This window comes from Myotis brandtii, unplaced genomic scaffold (assembly GCF_000412655.1).
Source record: "Myotis brandtii unplaced genomic scaffold, ASM41265v1 scaffold1234, whole genome shotgun sequence".
NCBI lineage: Eukaryota > Metazoa > Chordata > Mammalia > Chiroptera > Vespertilionidae > Myotis > Myotis brandtii.
Genome location: NW_005354309.1, coordinates 528,779 through 536,845, shown reverse-complemented (window position 1 = coordinate 536,845; position 8,067 = coordinate 528,779).

The following is an 8,067-nucleotide window of genomic DNA, read 5'->3' as shown; positions in this document are numbered from 1 at the left end:
TTAGGTCAGGAAGGAGGCTTAACATGAACCCGTCAGTCCATCCACCCTCCCATTTTACAAACGAGGTGAATGAAGTCCCTAAGACCCAGAGAAGGGAAGGATGTTGTCAAAGGTGATACAGGGAGTTGATGACGTGTCATCATTCCCATAAACATGAGGGTGGCTGAAGGAATGGTTGTCAATAGCTGAGAAAGGAAGACAGAGATCAGACTTGGGCACAGGGCCCTCTAGGAACCCATGATGCCCAGCCAGCATCCACCTCTCTCTCCGTACTACACAGACACAGCCCTGCATTTATCCAACAATTATTCAGCGCCTATATGTCAGGTGCTGGGACACAGTAGTGAACAGAACAAAGCTCCCTGCCTCTATGAGCTCACGTTTAGTGGGAGAAACAGAAATAAATGGATAACCACAAATTGTGATTAAGACAGCTTGTGACAGGAAAGAAAAACGAAAGAGTCCCCTTTAGGTTGGATATCCATGAAGACCTCGTAGAATAGAATTACTCTGTACACATACACACACACCCAGACAAACGTAGTCGTACTAAAACCCTAGACTGAGAACCTAAATAATGTGCCTGAGGCCACATAGCTGGTGAGTGGCTGAGCAAAGATTTGAACCCAAATTCTAGATTTCAAGCCACTGTGAAAAGCTGCTTCCTGTTGCATCCACATGCACGTACTCCCCACCTTCCACCCCCCACCCACACACACATGCACTCATCACAATCACACAGATATACATCCAACCTCATGCCCACATAGACTGATGTGGCATCACCTGGTCACCTACACTCCTGCAGGTATGGTCTGTTCTCAACTACACAAACTCAAACTCCTAAAAAAATCCCGCCCATCTAGTTGCTCATGCACCGCTGTGCACAAAGTCTCATGCACACACATACTCATGGCCTCTAAGTTTTTCCCAGCCCCACTTCAACACCAAGCATAGAGCTTGTCTGGCCTGGATGCTCAGGGCCAAGGTTTGGACAAGGCCTTGATCCTCACTGCCTTCCCTCTTGTTGGCCACCCATCCCCATATCCTGCTGAGGGAGGGAGGTGGGGGTGGGGGTGAGGGTGGGATATCAGGCTGGGTGAAGCCAGCTCTCTTCTTTCAGGCCCAGCCAGAGGCTCCCAGGCTGGACTGCTGCTGATTGGCGCTGACAGGTCAGGTGGGGGAAAAGGCCTCTCAGCCTGAGCCTGGTGCCAGCGGCCCAGAGTGGCCTGCTCTGCCATCTGGACTCCCCCTCCCGCCCCATCCCCAGACTGCCTGCTGCCCGGGGGAGGGGAAAGCAGGCTTAGAGGCTGATGCCCTGCCTCCCATGTCCAGCTTTCTGCCAGGACTGGTTTCTTCAAATGTGCACAGGTATCCAGACAATGGTGGCCTGAATGTCTTCCCCTCTCGTCCCTGGCCTGTGGGGCTCCTCTGGCTGTCCACTCCTCCTTTCCTTCCTTCATTCCACAAGTCCTTGAGCACCTACCATGGGCTGTTCCTTGCACTGGGGATATTTCCAGGACTGGCTACAAAATTTGCAGAGCCCAGGGAAAAATGAAAATGCAAGGTCCCTGTTCAAAATTATAAAGAATTTCAAAATGACAGCAGAGCCTTAAACGTTCTAAGTGTAAGGCCTTGTGGGACTGCACAGTTTACATGTCCATGGATTGATATTCGATAAAGCTATAACAAGACAGAAAAATCCCCTGCCCTCGTGAAACTTAGGGGTTGGGGAAAGCAGAAACATAAAGAGATGTCAGGGATGGTGAGAGCCAAGAAGAAAAGGCTGAGTGAGGGGCAAAGAGCAATGGTTTTGAGGGAGGCATCTGTCAGGGAAGGATCTGGAAGGAGATGACTTTGAGCAGAGACCCAAAGAAGATGGAGTCAACCAGATTCATTCATTTAAGAGTTATTTTTTTGTTAATCCTCATGCGAGGATATTTTTCAATTGATTTTTTGAGAGAGTGGGAGGGAGGGAAGGGGGGGAGAGAGCGGGGGAAAAAAAATCAATGTCTGTAGGAGAGAGACATTGATCAGTTGTCTCCTGCATGTACCCTGGCTGTGGCCGGGGAGTGAAGCTGCAAGGGTACATCACAGGGTATGGAACCTGTGATGCTTCGGTGTGTGGGCCTATGCTCTAACCACTTAGAAACACCGTCTAGGGCTCAAGTGCTATTTGTTGAGTACCTACTATATGCTAGTATTGTCCTAGCAGCATCTGACCAACATCTGACCTCATGTACTAATCAAAGGACAGGCAAAAGCTAATAAAAATAGAAGGTAAATTAAAAAAATACATAGGAGGTAAATTCGATGTCTTGTTAGAATGTTATAAGCCTAAAACAAGCAAAATAAGCCCGGGGGGGATTGGGAATGCCCCTCTGGGCTATCCAAGTTTCCTTTGCTGCATCCCACAGCCACGCACTCTTAGCTGCAGTGGGACCCAGCAAATGGCTTGCCTTCCTGAGCCTCAGTTTTCCCATCTGCAAAATGGGTAATGACACGTCGAGGCATCCGCTAGGTCATGCATGCGAGCCTGCTCCTGCTCCATCATTTATTAGCTCATTTCACAGCTATTTTCCAAGTGCTTACTATGTGCCAGGGCACTGCAATCAGGCTGTGGGGCTGTAGCAATGAGACCAGCTGGGTCCCTGCTCTACTGACTCTCAAGACTGGTAAGGGAGCAAGATCACTGTGTCAACAGAAATACCCACCGTGATTTCAGACTGCGAAGACTAAAATTCCATCAGGCGGAGAGCGTGGCTGAGGTGGGGTGGTGCTGGAGATACAGGAGATTTCTGGTTTGTATCTTCTTTCCTTTTTCACTTCAGCTCTACGTATGAGGGCAGGTCCAGCTTCAGATCAGTGCTCAATAAATATTGAATGAATTAAAGAGGAAATTAGATTGAGACTATTTCCATAGCAATTTAGGTCAGGAAGGAGGCTTAACATGAACCCGTCAGTCCATCCACCCTCCCATTTTACAAACGAGGTGAATGAAGTCCCTAAGACCCAGAGAAGGGAAGGATGTTGTCAAAGGTGATACAGGGAGTTGATGACGTGTCATCATTCCCATAAACATGAGGGTGGCTGAAGGAATGGTTGTCAATAGCTGAGAAAGGAAGACAGAGATCAGACTTGGGCACAGGGCCCTCTAGGAACCCATGATGCCCAGCCAGCATCCTCTCTCTCCTCCGTACTACACAGACACAGCCCTGCATTTATGCAACAATTATTCAGCGCCTGTATGTCAGGTGCTGGGACACAGTAGTGAACAGAACAAAGCTCCCTGCCTCTATGAGCTCACGTTTAGTGGGAGAAACAGTGAGGGTGGCTGAAGGAATGGTTGTCAATAGCTGAGAAAGGAAGACAGAGATCAGACTTGGGCACAGGGCCCTCTAGGAACCCATGATGCCCAGCCAGCATCCACCTCTCTCTCCGTACTACACAGACACAGCCCTGCATTTATCCAACAATTATTCAGCGCCTATTGTATGTCAGGTGCTGGGACACAGTAGTGAACAGAACAAAGCTCCCTGCCTCTATGAGCTCACGTTTAGTGGGAGAAACAGAAATAAATGGATAACCACAAATTGTGATTAGGACAGCTTGTGACAGGAAAGAAAAACGAAAGAGTCCCCTTTAGGTTGGATATCCATGAAGACCTCGTAGAATAGAATTACTCTGTACACATACACACACACCCAGACAAACGTAGTCGTACTAAAACCCTAGACTGAGAACCTAAATAATGTGCCTGAGGCCACATAGCTGGTGAGTGGCTGAGCAAAGATTTGAACCCAAATTCTAGATTTCAAGCCACTGTGAAAAGCTGCTTCCTGTTGCATCCACATGCACGTACTCCCCACCTTCCACCCCCCACCCACACACACATGCACTCATCACAATCACACAGATATATATCCAACCTCATGCCCACATAGACTGATGTGGCATCACCTGGTCACCTACACTCCTGCAGGTATGGTCTGTTCTCAACTACACAAACTCAAACTCGTAAAAAATCCCGCCCATCTAGTTGCTCATGCACCGCTGTGCACAAAGTCTCATGCACACACATACTCATGGCCTCTAAGTTTTTCCCAGCCCCACTTCAACACCAAGCATAGAGCTTGTCTGGCCTGGATGCTCAGGGCCAAGGTTTGGACAAGGCCTTGATCCTCACTGCCTTCCCTCTTGTTGGCCACCCATCCCCATATCCTGCTGAGGGAGGGAGGTGGGGGTGGGGGTGAGGGTGGGATATCAGGCTGGGTGAAGCCAGCTCTCTTCTTTCAGGCCCAGCCAGAGGCTCCCAGGCTGGACTGCTGCTGATTGGCGCTGACAGGTCAGGTGGGGGAAAAGGCCTCTCAGCCTGAGCCTGGTGCCAGCGGCCCAGAGTGGCCTGCTCTGCCATCTGGACTCCCCCTCCCGCCCCATCCCCAGACTGCCTGCTGCCCGGGGGAGGGGAAAGCAGGCTTAGAGGCTGATGCCCTGCCTCCCATGTCCAGCTTTCTGCCAGGACTGGTTTCTTCAAATGTGCACAGGTATCCAGACAATGGTGGCCTGAATGTCTTCCCCTCTCGTCCCTGGCCTGTGGGGCTCCTCTGGCTGTCCACTCCTCCTTTCCTTCCTTCATTCCACAAGTCCTTGAGCACCTACCATGGGCTGTTCCTTGCACTGGGGATATTTCCAGGACTGGCTACAAAATTTGCAGAGCCCAGGGAAAAATGAAAATGCAAGGTCCCTGTTCAAAATTATAAAGAATTTCAAAATGACAGCAGAGCCTTAAACGTTCTAAGTGTAAGGCCTTGTGGGACTGCACAGTTTACATGTCCATGGATTGATATTCGATAAAGCTATAACAAGACAGAAAAATCCCCTGCCCTCGTGAAACTTAGGGGTTGGGGAAAGCAGAAACATAAAGAGATGTCAGGGATGGTGAGAGCCAAGAAGAAAAGGCTGAGTGAGGGGCAAAGAGCAATGGTTTTGAGGGAGGCATCTGTCAGGGAAGGATCTGGAAGGAGATGACTTTGAGCAGAGACCCAAAGAAGATGGAGTCAACCAGATTCATTCATTTAAGAGTTATTTTTTTGTTAATCCTCATGCGAGGATATTTTTCAATTGATTTTTTGAGAGAGTGGGAGGGAGGGAAGGGGGGGAGAGAGCGGGGGAAAAAAAATCAATGTCTGTAGGAGAGAGACATTGATCAGTTGTCTCCTGCATGTACCCTGGCTGTGGCCGGGGAGTGAAGCTGCAAGGGTACATCACAGGGTATGGAACCTGTGATGCTTCGGTGTGTGGGCCTATGCTCTAACCACTTAGAAACACCGTCTAGGGCTCAAGTGCTATTTGTTGAGTACCTACTATATGCTAGTATTGTCCTAGCAGCATCTGACCAACATCTGACCTCATGTACTAATCAAAGGACAGGCAAAAGCTAATAAAAATAGAAGGTAAATTAAAAAAATACATAGGAGGTAAATTCGATGTCTTGTTAGAATGTTATAAGCCTAAAACAAGCAAAATAAGCCCAGCCGGTGTGGCTCAGTGGTTGAGCGTGGGCCTCTGAACCAGGAGGTCACAGTTTGATTCCTGGTCAGGGCACATGCTTGGGTTGTGAGCTCAATTCCCAGTAGAGGGCTTCAATCCCCAGGAGAGGGCTTGCGGGAGGCAGCCAATTAATGATTCTCATCATTGATGGGTGTTTGTTTTTCTCTCTCCTTTTCTCTCTGAAATCAAAATACACATTTAAAACAAGAGTCAGGGAGACCAGGGCGGTGGGAGGAGCGCAGGCTATCTGAGGCTGGTTTTCTGGATGGAGGCAACAGCAAGGGCAACAGCCCTCAAGTCTGAATATGTTTGGAGTGTTTGAGAAACAGCAAGGAGACTGGTGTGGTGAGGGGAGGAGGGGAGGAAGTGAGGTCTCTGTGAATGTGTTGCCGTCTCCCATGTTAGCCTCATGGGATTCAACAACAGGGCTAGTTGTTATTACTATATGAAACAGTGGCTACTGTTTTTGTGAGAACCTACTATTTACCAGGCACTGTGTTCAGAGCCTCATATGCCTGGCTTCACTTCATCTTCACAACAACCCCCTCAAGTAGGTAAGTGAGACGCAGGCTGGGCAACCTTCCCAAGGGTATCCATCTAATAAGTAGCAGCGCCGGCATTTGAATGCAGCTCTGTCAGTGCAGTTCTGGAACCTGAGCATGGCCCTTGCTGCATAGCCCTTTCTCTGCCTGTCTCTGCACATCTAACTGACCGCATATAGAGAGAGGGCGCCTTTCTCTTCCTGTGTCTCTTATTCATCCAGCTTTCATTGAGACTCTGTGTGGGGAGCTAGATGATGAAATAGGTAGCATTTCTTGCTCTCACAAAGTTCTAATAGGGACTATAGATAATGACCCCAAAATGATGAGTGCTTTAATAGGGGCAGAATAGGCAGCAATGGGAACCCAGAATGGGGACTGATTCAGTCTGGCTGAGAAGGGGGCGGGGGGTGACCTTTAAGCTATCTTTATACATTAGTTTATTTGTTCAACAACTGTCCGTTGCAGGCTTGCCTCATGCTAAATACTGGGCCGATGAGATGATGTTTACATTCACTTCTACTAGCTGACATTGAACTGAAATGCTAGCTAATGCAATAAAGTAAGAAAAAAGAAATGAGAGCCAAAATAGGGAGTAAGTAGCTAGTCCTAATAGGTATACTAAGAGCTTTATAAATATGTTACTGAGTCCTCAAGTAACAACCAGACATTGAACAAATACTACCAAGAGCCTACTATGTTCCAGATTCAGTTCGAGGCACTGGGGATACAGTAATGAATAAAATAAAATATTCTTTAAAAAAACATATCTTTATTGATTTCAGAGAGGAAGGGAGAGGGAGAGGGAGAGAGAGAAACATCAAAGATGAGAGAGAATCATTGATTGGCTGCCTCATGCACGCCCCACACTGGGGATGGAGCCTGTAACCCAGGCATGTGCCCTGACCCGGAATTAACCACGACCTCCTGGTTCACAGGTCGACGCCTAACCACTGAGCCCCACCAGCCAGGCAAAAGAAAATATTCTTGTCCTATTGCAGCTGATATTCTATTTTGGGAAGAGACAGACAATAGATGTAATAAATAAATTACATAGTATGTTGTGAGGTGACAGTGCTGTGGAAAAATAGAGCAAGATAAGGGGGTTAGGAATCTCCAGGGCATGGCAACTTTAAACAGAGGTGCAGTAGAGAAACGCCTGAAAAGGTGAGCTATGAACAAAGACCTGAAGGATGTGAGGGGCCTGTGATTATTCAAGGGTAGAGAGTTCCAGGCAGAGGAAACAGTAAGTGCAAAGGCCCTGAAGCTGGACAGTGTCTGGTGTGTCCAGAAATAGCCAAGAGGCCAGGGTGGATGGATGAGAGTGAGCCAGAGGGAGAGTGGGAGGAATGTGAGGGCAGGAAGGGGATTGGGCACATCCTACAGGACTTCGCGGGCCTCCTGTTGAGTGAGAACTTGGCCTTTTTCCCCTGAGTGAGGTGAAAGCCATGGAGAGCTCTGAGCAGAGTGGGACATGATCTGATTTGGGTTCTAACATGCTCCCACAAGTTCAGATGTTACCAGCATTTATTAAGCACCTACTGGGTGCAGACACTGTTTTCTGAGAATTCAATATGGTCTGATCTCATTTCATTCTCACATGGACCCCGTAGAAGTTATCATTCCATTTCACAGAGGAGAAAGTGAGGCTCTGAGTGTTTAAGTCACTGAGCCACAGCCACACACCCAGCAGCAATTTGCAGCCTTCGGGTAAGAAATGAGCTAGCCTTTCCCTCCCCCAAGCTTTTAGCCAAGGATCGCTTGCAGCAGAGCTCACTCAGCATCCGGAGCTGCGTCTGTGTCCCTGTCTGTTTCTATTTCCACGCGTCCCTGTCTGTCTCCGTGCGCCTCTGCCTGCGCGTCCCCCATCTGTGCCCAAGCCGGCGTCTCTCTGCGCCCGGCCCCCGCACATCGGAGCTATTTCGGGTTTAGGCTTAAAGGCCCAACAGCTCGGAGGCGACGCTTCCGCAGCCTTTCC